This window comes from Chiloscyllium plagiosum, unplaced genomic scaffold (genome assembly GCF_037043375.1).
Source record: "Chiloscyllium plagiosum isolate Xiang-an unplaced genomic scaffold, Cpla_swu_hap1 HiC_scaffold_4, whole genome shotgun sequence".
NCBI lineage: Eukaryota > Metazoa > Chordata > Chondrichthyes > Orectolobiformes > Hemiscylliidae > Chiloscyllium > Chiloscyllium plagiosum.
In genome coordinates, this window is record NW_028270142.1 from 57,490,271 (window position 1) to 57,505,432 (window position 15,162).

The window sequence follows — 15,162 nt, forward strand, 5'->3', positions numbered from 1 at the left end:
ATACATGTATAACACCTCTGGTTTTAGGCACAGATTGCCTCTTTCTCTGGTTTTCCTCTTCTCCTTGATATACTTACAGAATATCTTGCAATTGTTCCTCATCTTACCCACCACTTTTCTTTCTTGTGCTCTCCTAATTGCTTTCTGAAGTTCCCTCCTGTACTTTCTATCCTCGACTAATGCCTCCTTTGATTTGGTCCCTTTGTAAATGTTAAATGACGCTCTCTTCTTTCTTGTCCGGTCAGTGTTCCTACAGGTCACCATAAAGGGACATTGGGCCAGTACTCTCATCAATTCCATTTTGATTGCTCCCCCAATATTACAGATTTACCTAGAATTAGCTGCTTCCAGTCTACTTTGGTCAGATCCTGCCTCATTTTAATAAAATCTGCCTTCCCAATCCAAAAGTTTTTTTTTGCAGATATCCTTTTTCTTTTCCATTACAAATTTAAAACATACATTGTTGTGGTCACTATCACTAAAAATGCTCTCCCACTGCCACCTTGAACACTATCTAGATTCATTCCTCAGAACTGGGTCCAGTACAGCACTATCCCTTGCTAGAACTTCTACATGTAGATACAAAAAGTTCTCCTGAATACATTAAGAAATCAGTCCCCCCTGAACACTTTAGACCATGACTTTCCCAATTAATGTCCCAGAAGCTGAAATCCCCTGACATAATTACCCTATTATTGTTTATACACACCTCAGTGAATTGTCTATACAGCTGCTCCTCTATTGTCAACTGCCCGTTTGGAGATCAATAATACACTCTCAGCAATGTGACTCCCCCCTTGTTTTTCTAAGCTCAACTCACAAAGCCTCATTTGAAGACCCTTCCAAGATATTATCCCACTTAGTGCAATAACTGACCTAATTTCTTTTTACACCATGTCCACATTACTGAAGTTTCTGCAGTTGGGAATACTTGCTGCACACATGGTCATTTGGAACACCAGTAGGACCCATGACTTTCCACATATGACAGGTCACACATTCCATTTGCCATAACTTACTTAGTCCTACTTGCTAACTTTTCTAATTAACAAGTCCTGAAGGTACTCAGTTTAAGTTTAATCTCCTTCCCTTGTTTTTTGACTTTTACTTACCCCTGGTGTTCCTCAGTTAATCCCTTAATAATCTCCTGGACGTTGCTCTGCTCTTGCCCCCACTGACCTGTGATAAGGTCTTGTTCAGAAAACAAGATAGCAGATAAAATAAAATCTCCCTCCCCACTTCACCTAACCCCAACACTTACCAAACTACCACACTCCACTCTCTGCAGGATGCACTTTGAACATAAATTATTAATAACAAAGGAGAACTGGAAATAAAAATTGCCACAGTGACAGACAAAACTATAGGCAATTTATTAGCATATACTTCCTTTGGTAATGTACAGATGGGGCAAAGAAAGCATTACATTAAAAACAGTAAGCAAAGGCCAACGAGTGTATTTCTTAACATTTTAGCAAACAAACTAATAAAACCAGTGCAATGGGTGCAGTAAAGTCTGTAATGCTCTGTGCTGGTTTGCACTTTGTCAGTTTTCTGACACTTAGATCAGTTGTGCAAATGTGGTTCATTATAAATAGTGACCAAAGAAAAACGTACAGGAAGCAGGAAAATAACCAAAGACCACTTGCACAGCTAACAGAAGCTTTTCTGCTGAAGCAATATAAATAGTTACACAGCACAAACGATCCAGAAATGATCTTCAATCAACTGAAAAAAAAGATTTTAAGCACTTATATATTGACTCAGTTCCAAATATGCAGCACATGATTTCATAGAATCATAGAATCCCTACAGCATGGAAGCAGGCCATTGGGCCCATCAAGTCCACACCAACCCTCCAAACAGCATCCCACCCAGAACCAACCCCCTACTTTGCATTTCCCATAATTAATCCACCTAGCCTGCATATCCCCGGAAACTATGGGACAATTTAGCACAGCCAATTCACCTAACCTGCATATCTTTGGACTGTGGGAGGAAACCAGAGTGCCTGGAAGAAACCCACGCAGACACAGGGAGAATGTGCAAACTCCACAGATAATTGCCCAAGACTGGAACTGAACCCAGGTCCCTGACGCGTGAAGCAGCAGTACTGATCACTGCTCATGTTCCCTAACTACTTTTCCCTGGAATGTAGATTGAGGGCAAATAAGAAAGTTGATGGTAGCTTGAAGATAAATGCAAAATAATTTTTCCTCATCCTTCATTGTACAATATGACTTCACAGCTCCTCAGCTGACTTTTAAAGTTTACATCACAGAATTATAGAGATGGACAGCACGGAAACAGACCCTTCAGTCCAACTCATCCATGCCAATCATATATCCTAAATTAATAAAGTCCTATTTGGCAGCAAATGGCACAAATCCCTCTAAACCTTTCCTATTCATATACTCATCCCGATGCCTCTTAAATCTTTTAATTGTACCAGCCTCTACCATGCCCTCTGACAACTCATTCCATACACGCACCTCCCTCTGCATGTAAAAGTTGCCCCTTAAGTCCTTTTTTAAATCTATCCCCTCTCACTCTAAACCTATGCCCTTTAGTTCTGGACTCACCCACCGAAGGAAAAGACCTTGTCTATTTACCCAATCCATGCCTCTCATGATTTTACTAACCTCCACATGGTCACACCTCAGGCTCTGACGCTCCAGGGAAAACCGCCTCAGCCTATTCAGCCTCTTCCTAATAGCTCAAACCCTCCAACCCTGGCAACATGCTTGTAAATCTTTTCTGAACCTTTTCAAGTTTCATAACATCCTTCCGATAGGAGGGAGACCAGAATTGCACACAATATTCCAAAAGTGGCCTAACCAATGTCCTGTACGACCAACTCTTATACTCAATAGTACAACCAATAAAGAAAATGTCTTCTTCATTATCCTAGCTACCTGTGACTCCACTTTCAAGGAACTACGAACCTGCACTCCAAGGTCTCTTTGTTCAGCAACACTCCCCCAGGACCTCACCATTAAGTGTATATGTCATGAATATAGATTTCAAATTAAATTAACACACTGATTTCCACTTTCTTTAAACCTTTGGACAACGATTTGAATCCTGCTCAGCTTCTCAGTGGGTCAGCTGGAATACCTTAATGTGGAAAGTATAGTTAATCACAATCTAATTTCTCCACATTGGGAAAATTTAGCGATCTTACGGTTAAATGGTAGTCATGTGATAAAATGAAGGGTTTATAAGTTGTAAGAAAAATGTCCTGGATGACATCACTACGCCACTGAAAGTCTTAAATTTACAGAATTATTATTATTCTTTTAACATTGGGAGGGTACCTCTAAGTTCCGCTCAGAATTAAACGTCACGTTTGAGATAAAAATAACATTTAACATCAAATTAAGTTCTAAAGTAGTATGAAATGAGAAACTGTGTACAATAACAGCACCACCTAGAAATATATTTAATATTCATTCTACTCACATATTTGATGAAAATGTTAAATAAAACAGGGAAGAACTTGATACATATTTAAAGGTTTACTTTTGATCTACAGTCAATAACGTTATTAAATCTTCAATTTTAGATTTTTTGCAACAAAAAGTGTTCTTATTCTAAATTCATTACTGAATTAAGGAATTTATCTTGAACTTCATTGTCATTTTTCCTACTTTATAATATTAAACAACAGAATTTGTTTCAATCCATTAATGCTGAAAGGCTGTAGTTGGATACATGCACTAAGAGCTCAAAAAGAAAGGCTCCAACATGGCAGCAATGCTCTGAATGGAATACTGCATTGATCAGGTGAGATGCTGTTGTCCACATGAGATCACTCTAGAAAATTGAAATGTTATATGCATGCAAATTAGGGCAAGGAGGCACTTAATAATGACATGCAACACCTGCTTAAGTTAGCTTCAACTCTGCGTTTCAGGGCCTTTTTATTAAAAGCTAGAGCCGAGAAGCCTAACATTCTTGTCATCTGGATGCATCCAAATAGAAACAATATGAAGAAACAAAATCGGCAACTATTATGCAAACACAAGTCAAAGAAGAAGAGATATTGTTACGCTTGCCATATGAAAACTCCATTTTGGAAAACCACAATAATGGAGACTAAAGTGATTTAAGGCTAAATCAACATTAAAACATTTTAAATACAAAATAAATCAGTAATCCAAATCATGGTATCTTTTTACTCTCCACAAACTGCAGCCTTTAAAATCAAGAAGTTGCCATGAAAGTTACAATAAATTTGAAGCAGGAAGTAACAGACAGAACAGGATGTGGTAAGCTGTGGAAATGAAAACATAATTTGTTTCACTTGTTTCAGATTCTAAATGCCGTATTTCAATAATTTAAGTACTTAAATCTTTATAGATTTAAGAACTATTGTATTACACTCAGATTTATCCACTACTGTACAAAACAGTTATATTTTCAGCACTAGGACTGCTGTCCACCACATGCTTATAAAATTCACAATACTAAGTTTATTATTTCAGTAAGACATAATGATCAACATTGAGCCAAAGTCCAATTTATATATTGGGGTTATTCTGTACATAGCAATTCAAATGTCAGACTAAGCACATTCTTAAGATGCTAGAAATCTCATCATGTGGAAATCTTATTTATTAAGCAAGAGGCTGTGCAAATTAGAAGCTATTTAAAGACAAAGATGCTTACGTTGTACTGACAAAAACCCAATCTTGACAAGTTGAGAGGATATTCCTCATATTCATAGTCTACCATATCGCTAACTTTGGTTATTAACTTCTGAATGAAAAATTTAGTCTAGACAATTCTTTCCTTAGCTTTTACGTAAAAAATGGAGCATTACACTTTCAAATACTTACAACCGCTGTATCCATTAACACTAAAGACGAACATTAACTTTCAAATGAAACGCAACTGATCTTGTACTCCGAGCTACCATCTATGTCCTTATTTGGACAGGTCTATCAACAAAGCTTGAGTGCCCAAAGAATCGCGCCACACTTCCTCCCAAAGTGTTGTGTCATGCACCACCACGCCTGCGTGCGGGTGATATTTCCGGATGGTTTGTTCAAGTTCTCCTTGCTAGTCTAATTGTTAAATGTGAATGGAAACTGATTTTAAATAGCAACTTAGTTATATTCTGATGGTGAGTATTTTTACATGAGCATTGTTCAACTTAGAAGCCAAATGTAGAAATAAGCTTAATCTTGCATCACCGTGAAATCTAAGCCTTGTTGGACCACAAGATTTTTATTTAAATCTACAGCAGATCCAACTGTCAATACTTCTAAAATGCAAACAAACTTTCAACCCATTTATAATCAAGCCACTTTTTTCTTCCTTCCCTGCTTACTGAATCCCTTTCTCACTTCACTATTATATATGTTAAACTTTTATTATTTCCCAGTCATTATGAAAATCTTCCTCAACAGTTTCAATTTTCTCAACATTCTATCAGAAATGGTTCTTGAAAGGGTTCAGAAAAGGTTCACAAGGCTGGTGTCAGGGTTGAAGGGTTTGAGCTATAGGCTGAATGGGTTGGGGCTCTTTTCCCCGAGTGTCAGAAGACGAGGGGTGACCTTATAGAAGTTTATGAAATCATGAGGGCATGGATAGGGTGAATAGCAGGGTTGGGGACTCCAAAACTAGACAGCATAGATTTAAATTGAGAGGGGTAAGATTTAAAACAGACCTAAGGGGCAATGTTTTCACGCAGAGGGTGATGCTTGTATGGAATGAGCTGCTAGAGGAGTGGTGGAGGCTGGTACAATTACAACATTTAAAAGGTATCTGGATGGGTATATGAATAGGAAGGGTTTAGAGTCTCTATAACCCTATGGAATGGTCTCCAATCTCAATCTAGCAGAAACTGAGGACAACAGGTGCTGGAGGTCAGAGTCAAAAAGTGTGGTACTGGAAAAGCACAGCAGGTCAGGCAGCATCCGAGGTGCATAAGAATCGCTGTTTTGGGCATTAGTCCTTCATCAGGAATATGGGCAGTGGGGGGTGAAAGATAAATCAGAGTGGGGAGAAGGTAGCTGGGAAAGTGATAGGTAGATGCAGGGGAGTGGTGATGTTTTAAGGTTGAAGCAGAGGGTGGACAGGACAAGTACGACCGTTCTGGAGGGCAGTGCCGAGTTGGAGGGTTGGATATGGGACGAGTTGGGGGGGGGGGGGGGGGGGGGGGGGGGGGGGAGATGAGGGAACTAACGCAATTGATGTTGATGCAGTGGGGTTGGAGGGTCCCAAGACAGAAGATGTGGCTTTCTTCCTCCAGGCGTTGGGTGTTTATGATTTGGCAGTGGAGGAGGCCCAGGACTGGCATGTCCTTGGCAGAGTAGGAGGGGGAGTTGAGGGGGTCGGCCACAGGGCGGTGAGACTTTTTGGAATCTCAGTTTGCTAAAAGGTCTTACCCAACACCACGTCAGTCCCTTATCCATTACTTATTATTTGTAATAAAACAATCACGGGTCCAGATTTTACAGCATTTATGTTACCTGTCTAACAACCAGAGATCTTGAGTTTAAATCCTATCATGGCAAGTGTGAAATCTGGACAGTGAAACCTTGCTGTAAAAATTTGTTCATCATGCCTTTCAGAGAAAGAAACCCATCACAGTAGGTCTGACATATACATTTCCAATTCTGCAGTGAATGGTGGATTATTTACACTCTTGCCAATGTCACCCACATTCAGAGAACAGCCCATCTCTCTCATAATCAACACCATCATCTCCAGAAACCGTACAATGTGCACCAGAGCATCGGTTTGAAGTAGTTCCAATACACTTCACATGTGTTTTATGAACAAAAAGGTTGTCATGAGGTGACAGAAATTAGCTAGCTGACCGATAAGTATTAAAGAATGATTCAGATCTCAAATGGATAGATTCAAAACAAAAAATCAGTCAGCTGAATCTCTGACTATATTTTTGGAATGTGAGCGAACAAAACAAAATGGGTTGGGAGATAGAGAAAGAGCTGTTACAAAAGATACGTGAAATATTCAGCACCCCTCCCCAAATTTGGAGCTGCATATGAAGAATTCCAAGAGTAAATATTAACAAACACACGGAGTGCATCGATGAGCAAACATTATAGTGATTAATATCATCAAAACTGAAAAAAAATTTCTGCATCAGCCAACATTATATTTTAAGCTTTAAAATAATAAAACATTGCCACATTAGAATAAGAATGGTTATGATAGACTTTTTTATATCATGACTTTACAGTATATTTTAATTCCCTGCACCACTTATTATACTGACTGAAGGACCTTTGCTTTCTGGCACAAAATCCAAATGATTAATCAAATATTTGTGTACATTAGATTAAAGGTCATGAATTTTGCTATTGTTTAATGCAACAGCATCTAGCCAAGATAAAGTGCAACACTTAAAGTTTCTAAATATACAATACTCATACCTGAAACCTTTCTTGCATAGGTTTTCTTGCACGTTTCCATTGTGACAGGGGGAAAGGAAAATTTATTTCAAACTTTTATTTTTCCTGACGTAACTACTGTGAAATAAATTTTTCTTCCAATACCCTTTCCACTTTTTGCCATACCACTCTTCACTGTAATATCCCCAAAAACTTGCATATAACCCTGTTTATAAAGGCCAATGGTCGAGGAGCCTATTGGGTCTCGACTCAGGTCAGTTTTCTGATGGCTTTTGTCATTGTGACTGCTTGTGAACTCAACATTTCTTCTCCAAGTTAAACAATGTCAACAGATTTCTAGAAATAACTGAAATGGATAAACAGGAAAAGATTAATAGATCTATCAATCCTGTACCACACAACATGACTGAATGATCATAACGAGACATAAACACCTCTACCAGAGCATGCCATTTGCCATGCCAACTCACAAATAGATCTCACAGCCTGCCTGTATCTTTATGAGCAGAGACAGTTGGATCTGAGCAAGCGAGCCACCTTCACCCCCAAAGCCAAATCTTATCAAAGAAGCAGGTCCAACAGCAAAAGATGAGAGAATTATGGCTGATAGATGGTATGGACCCTGGGGTAGCAAAGGAAAACTCCCCTCACTGTTTGTGTGCATGTCCTCTGACTCAAGAGGCTGGTAAAGCCAGGATGAGGAAGCAATGGAATTTGGGAAAGAAACTCCTTTTTAAAATCAAATAGGGAGTTCTTTATCACCATCTGTAGTAGCCAATAAGTTACTCTCCCTCCGAGATACAGCAATGACAGTAAGCAATCTGGCAAACAAAGTGATTTTTCTGTAGCCATGCAACGTTGGGTACAGTCTTTACCATTCCACAAAAGCAGTTCATTCCATAAAATGTGCTGAGCTCACAAGAAATGACAAGCCCAAGAGAATTTAGAAGCAGAAAGAAATGAGCTGCATGGGGTGTGTCAGGGATTCCACATAGGCAAAAATTGCAGAAACAGCAGCTTCAGAAACAGGCTGTACCCCATGTTTAAAATTGCAAAAGGTCTTCCTGGATTGGCTGACCACAATTCCCAAGTTCATTGTGCCCACTGTATTTTCGATTTTCCCCTTTGTGGGGCACAGATGGCAAAGCAGCATTTGTTACCAACTCTTAAGTGGCCTCCAGAAGGTGATGGTGAGCCACACGTTTCAACAGCTGCAGTTCATCTGATGCCGGCACTCCCACAATCCTTCCAGAGTCACAGAGTCATAGATTTATACAGTGTGGAAAGAGATCCTTCGGTCCAGCTCATCCATGCCAGCCAGATACCCAAAATTAATCTAGTCCCATTAACAGCATTTGGCCCATATCCCTCCAAACCCTTACTATTCATATACCCATCCAGATGCTATTTAAATGTTGTAATTGTACCAGTCTCCACCACTTCCTCTAGCAGCTCATTCCATACACACACCACCCTCTGCGTGAAAATGTTGCCCCTTAGATCTCTTTTAAATCTTTCCCCTCTCACCTTAAACCTATGCCCTCCAGTTTTGGACTCTCCCACCTCAGGAAAAAAAACCTTGTCTATTTACCCTATCCATGCCCCTCATGATTTTATGAACTTCTACAAGATCACCCTCAGCCTCCAAAGCTCCAGGGAAAATAGCCCCAGTCTAACTAGCCTCTCCCGAACACCCTGGCAACATCTTTCTAAGTCTTTTCTGAACCCTTTCAAGTTTCACAACATCCTTCTTGCAGCAGGGAGACCAGAATTGCACGCAGTATTCCAATAGTGGTCTAAGCAATGTCCTGTACAGCTGCAATATGACCTCCCTACTCCTATACTCAAGGCACTGACCAATAAATTTGTGTTGCAGACGTTTCGTCCCCTGTCTAGGTGACATCCTCAGTACTTGGGAGCCTCCTGTGAAGCGCTTCTGTGATGTTTCCTCCAGCATTTATAGTGATTTGTATCTGCCGCCTCCAGTTGTCAGTTCCAGCTGTCCGTTGCAGTGGTCGGTATATTGGGTCCAGGTCGATGTGCTTATTGATTGAATCTGTGGATGAGTGCCATGCCTCTAGGAATTCCCTGGCTGTTCTCTGTTTGGCTTGTCCGATAACAGAGAATAGCCAGGGAATTCCTAGAGGCATGGCACTCATCCACTGATTCAATCAACAAGCACATCGACCTGGACCCAATATACCGGCCACTGCAACGGACAGCTGAAACTGACAACCGGAAGCGGCAGATACAAATCACCATTAATGCCGGAGGAAACATCACAGAAGCGCTTCACAGGAAGCTCCCAAGCACTGAGGATGTCACCTAGACAGGGGATGAAACGTCTGCAACACAAATTCCCAGCTCACGAACAGAACCACAACAACGAGTACCCGAGCTACAAATCTTCTCCCAAACTTTGAACTAACCAATAAAGGCAAGCATACCAAATGCCGCCTTCACTGTCCTATCTACCTTTGGGTCCTCTTTCAAGGAACTATGAACCTGCACTCCAAGGTTTCTCTGTTCAGCAACACTCCTCAGGATCTTACCATTACGTATATCAGTCCTGCCCTGATTTGCCTTTCCAAAATGCAGCACCTCATATTTATCTAAATTAAACTGCATCTGCCACTCCTCGACCCATTGGTCCACCTGATCAAAATCCCACTGTACTCGGAGGTAACCTTATTCAGCGTTCAATACACCTCCAATTTTGGTGTCACCTGCAAACTTACTAACTGTACCTCCTACTTCACTCCAAATCATTCATATAAATGATAAAAAGTGACAGACCCAACACTGATCCTCAGGGCACACTGCTGGTCACAGGCGGGCAGTCTGAAAACAAACCCTCCATCACTCCCCCCTTCTTCTACCTTCGAGCCAGTTCTATATCCAAATAGCTACTAGACAGTCATAGAGATGTACAGCACGGAAACAGATCTTTCGGTCCAACTCGTTTCTGCCAACCAGATAGCCCAACCTAATCTAGTCCCATTTGCCAGCACTTGGCCCATATCCCTCATCCCTCTAAACCTTTTCTACTCATATACCCTTCCAGATGCCTTTTAAATGTTGTAATTGTACCAGCCTCCACCATTTCCTCTGGTAGTTCATTCTATATACGCACCGCCCTTGAAAAAGTTGCCCCTTGGGTCCCTTTTATATCTTTCCCCTCTCACCCCTAACCTATGCTCTCTACTTCTGGACTCCCTCATCCCAGGGAAAAGATTTTGTCGATTTATCCTATCCATGCCCCTCATGAGTTTATAAACCTCAATAAGGTCACCCCCTCAACTTTTGACGCTCCAGGGAAAACAGCCCCAGCCTATTCAACCTCTTCCTGTAATTCAAATCCTCCAACCCTGACAACATCCTTGCAAATCTTTTCTGAACCATTTCAAGCTTCACAACATCCTTCCAATAGGAAAGAGACCAGAATGGCACACAATATTCCTTAACCTTATTTGCCAAAGCTATCTCATGTCCCCTTTTTGCCCTCCTGATTTGCCTCTTAAGTATATACCTACTGCCTTTATACTCTAAGGATTCACTCAATCTCTCCTGCCTATACTAACATATGCTTCCTTCTTTTTCTTAACCAAACCCACAATATCTCTAGTCATCCAGCATTCCCAACACCTACCAGCCTTTCTTTTCACCCTAACAGGAACACAGTATACTGTCTCTGGACTCTTCTCATCTCATTTCTGAAGGTTTCTCATTTTCCAGCCGTCCCTTTTCCTGCAAACATCTGCCCCCAATCAGTTTTTGAAAGTTCTTGCGTAATACCGTCAAAATTAGCCTCCCTCCAATTTAGAACTTCAACTGTTGGATCTGGTCCATCCCTTTCCATCACTATTTTAAAACTAATAGAATTATGGCCCTAAAGTGCTCTCACACTGACACCTAAGTCACCTCCCTGCCTTATTTCCCAAGAGGAGGTCAAGTTTTGCACCTTCTCTGGTAGGTATAGCCACATACTGAATCAGAAAATTTTCTTGAACACACTTAACAAATTCCTCCCCATCTAAACCCTTAACACTATGGCAGTCCCAGGCTATGTTTGGAAAGTTAAAATCCCCTACATAACCACCCTGTAATTCTTACAGATAACTGAATCTCTTTACAGATTTGTTTCTCGATTTCCCTCTGACTATTAGGGGGTCTATAATACAATCCCAATAAAGTGATCATCCCTTTCTTATTTCTCAGTTCCACCCAAATAACTTCCCTGGATGTATTTCCGAGAATATCCTAAGTATAGCTGTAATGCTATCCCTTATCAAAAATGCCAATCCACCTCCTCGCTTGTCTCTCTTTCTATCCTTCTAATAGCATTTGTATCCTGGAAGATTAAGCTGCCAGTCCTGTCCATCTCTGAGCCACATTTATGGAATTTTCATAGCACTGGTAGTAATCCAGATATTACTACCCTCGATCCTCCTTTTTAAATTCCTGCCTAACTTCCTATATTCTCCCTTCAGAATCTCATCCTTTTCGCTTCTTATGTCTTGGTACCAATGTATACAATGACCTTCTGCTGGTCTCTTTCCCCTTTGAGAACATTTTGCACCCTCTCTGAGGCATTTTTGATCCTGGCACTAGGGAAGCAACACACCATTCTGATCTTTCACTGCTGGCCGCAGAAATGCCTATCTGTGCCCCTGACTAGGCAAGCCCCAAACACAATTGATCGATTGGAACGCAGTGTACCCCTCATTACATTAGAGCCAGTCTTGATACCAGAAACTTGGCTGTTCGTGTTACATTCCCATGAAAGTACATCACCCCCCACATATTCCAAAATAGCACACTTGTTTGAAATGGGGATAGCCACATAAGACTCCTGTACTACCCGGCTACTTCTCCTACCTTTCTTGGAGTTAACCCATCTACCTGACTGTATCTGCAGCTTTTCTCCCTTCCTATGAGTGGCCTCCGTACGCCTTAGCTCTTGTAAATTCCTCACTAACTCTACCTGTCGCTCCAACCAATCCATTCGATCTGACGGGATTTGCAACCAATGACATTTATTGTAGATAGAATCCTCAGTAACCCAGAAACTCTCCTGAAACTCCCACATCTGACAAAGAGCATATCACTCTACTAAAGAGCATTTTCCTCCTTCCAATCTACACACCCAGAAAATAGTACCATCTTATTGCTCTACAAAACACTGTTCCAAGCTAACTTATGGCTAATATTTTAAAAATTTAATCAAGAGACAGATCCCAATAAAAACATATAATCAAGAAACCTACTCTGCTAACTATTTTAGATTTACAGCAAGGATATACTTAAAACTATTTACTTACCCATTTCTGTGCTGTGACCTCTCCCAAACAAGATCAGTTGTGAATTTTGCTGTTTGTTAAGCTTTCCTAGACACACTCCTATGTTCAGCGATACATGAATTCAAACAGCACAGATAGTAACTGCACATAATCATTGCTGTGTCAGTTAGCAGTGTGGGTTTCTTTCTCTCTCCCCCCCCCCCTTACAGATTATGTTCTCCCTTTATTCCGTGTAACCTCACCTTGCTAACCAGTCTACCAGGAGGAATCTTGTCAAATGCCTCACTGAAGTCCATTTAGATTACGTCCACTGCTCTGCCCTAATCAATCCTCTTTGTTACTTCTTCTAAAAACTCAATCAAGTTCATGAGATACGATTTCCCACGCACAAACCCATGTTGACTATCCCGAATCAGTCCTTGCTTTTCCAAATACATGCAAGTCCGGTCCCTCAAGATTCCTTCCAACAACTTGCCCACCACCGATGTCAGGCTTAGCACTACATAGTTCCCTGGCTGTTCCTTACCACCTTTCTTAAATAGTGGCACCATGTTAGCCAACCTCCAGTCTTCCAGCACCTTGCCTGTGACTATCAATGATACACATTTCTCAGTAAGGGGCCCAGCAATCACTTCCCTAGCATCCCACAGAGTTCTAGGGTACACCTGATCAGGTCCTGGGAATTTATCCATCTTTGTGTGTTTTAAGACATCGAGCACCTCTGTAATATGGACATTTTGCAAGATGTCGCTTTTATTTCCCCACATTCTCTATTTTCCATATCCTTCTCTACAGTAAATACTGATGCAAAATACTCATTTAGTATCTCCCCCATCTCCTGCGGTTCCGTACATAGGTTGCCTTGCTGATCTTTCAGGGGCCCTATTCTCTCCCCAGTTACCCTTTTATCCTTAATGCATTTGTAGAATCCCTTTGTATTCTCCTTAGCCCTATTTGCCAAACCTATCTCATGTCCCCTTTTTGCCTCATGAACCCTAGAACTCTGTGGGATGCTAGGGAAGTGATATCCTCCCTATTTAGTGCCAACATGTTTTCCCTAATCAAAAAGACCACTCCTCCTCCTCTCTTGCCCTCCTTCAGTATCTATACCCTGGAACATTAAGAAACTGCAGGGTTTTGATTAAACCACGTGAAGAGCTCAGGATGATGTAGAGCTTGAGGGGAACTTTCAGGTGGTGGCCTTCCCACAGATTAGCTGCCCTTGTCCTTCTAGGTGGCAAAAGTCATAGGTTTGGACAGTGCTGTGAAAGGAGCTTTGGTTAATTTGTGCAGTGCACCCTTGTTGATAAATGGTATACTGCTGCCACTGTGCATCAGTGCTGAGAGTACTTTTAAAATGGCAATGGGGTGCTGATCAAGCAGACTGCCTCGTGAGAGTACCTATTGTATGTTTCATCATGCAGATTATTTCAGTTGCTTTTTGCCTGTGTCCAGATTTTGGTCATGCTTGTTTATAAAGGTTTCACTGTTGTACATTCTGGAATGGAGATGATTTTACAAACTTTATCAATGTTGCCACAGGAGGCAGCATGAAGAAATCCACACTCCAGCTGGAAAAGCACAAGGAGCTCCATTAATTTAAAAAATAACCTTGGAAGAAACCACATCTTTGACTACTGCACTAACATGATATTGCAGAAAAATAAAACTAAATGCATGGAGGTACAATCTCATTTCTATTTCCAGTTCCAATGAAGAGTCATACTGGACTCAAAACATTAACTCTACTTCTGTCTCCACAGATGCAGCCAAACCTGCTTCTTCAACATTTTTGGTTTTATTTCTAATCTTCACTCTTGCTCAAACTATTTCTGATTAGTTACTTGGCAATTTCAATTCCACAAAAAGTTGCTGTAATTTAACTACATGATTCAAATTAATTTTCAGTCCAAAAATTACTGATTTAACTGCAAACTTGATCATAAAGTAACTAAATTCATTTGAAATAGAGTTGAAACATTCTGGCAATGAGGTGACCAAGTCACATTATTCTAAAAATATTAACAAAATTAAAAAACCAACTAAGAACAAAGAAAAAAGGAAATACCCGAGTTAACTCAAATACTAAGTCGGAAATCAAATTCTCAAAGCAGCTAGAAAAATTACCAATAAGAGTAATTAAAAATATTTAAGAAATAGGTGCACGTAAATACTGGAATCACAAGAATTATACATAAAAATAACATAGGATCAGAAGACAGATTGGCCTTTCAGACAAGAGAAAAAACCCAATTAATTGAATGAAGGCAATACTGAAGCTAGACTGAAACAACACTGTTAAAGCTAATAAAATATTTGATTTTAAGCACATATAAAAAGCAAATAAATTAACAATGGCATTTAAGAAAGTTAAAAGGAATTAATTATCTGGCATTAAGTGGATGCTATTGGGATTGTTACTTTGAGAAATTTTCAAACATTTTGAAGTATTTAAATGCAAGTACACAAGTCAG

General features: G+C 40.4%; 1 protein-coding gene across 6 annotated transcripts in view; it reads right to left on the reverse strand.

Moving 5' to 3' along the window:
• Nucleotides 1-15,162, reverse strand: part of cyribb (CYFIP related Rac1 interactor Bb) — a 185,487-nt gene that overhangs the window by 84,828 nt on the left and 85,497 nt on the right. For 2 of the 6 annotated variants that reach the window (XM_043688535.2, XM_043688536.2), the window contains exon 1: nucleotides 4,842-4,952. The exons of 2 other annotated variants lie outside the window; for them this stretch is intronic. The gene's annotated coding sequence lies outside the window, so the exon portion shown is untranslated. Of the gene's footprint in view, nucleotides 1-4,671; nucleotides 4,755-4,841; nucleotides 4,953-15,162 lie in introns of those variants that run through there. 2 more of the 6 variants (XM_087986268.1, XM_087986265.1) reach the window with 2 other exon arrangements.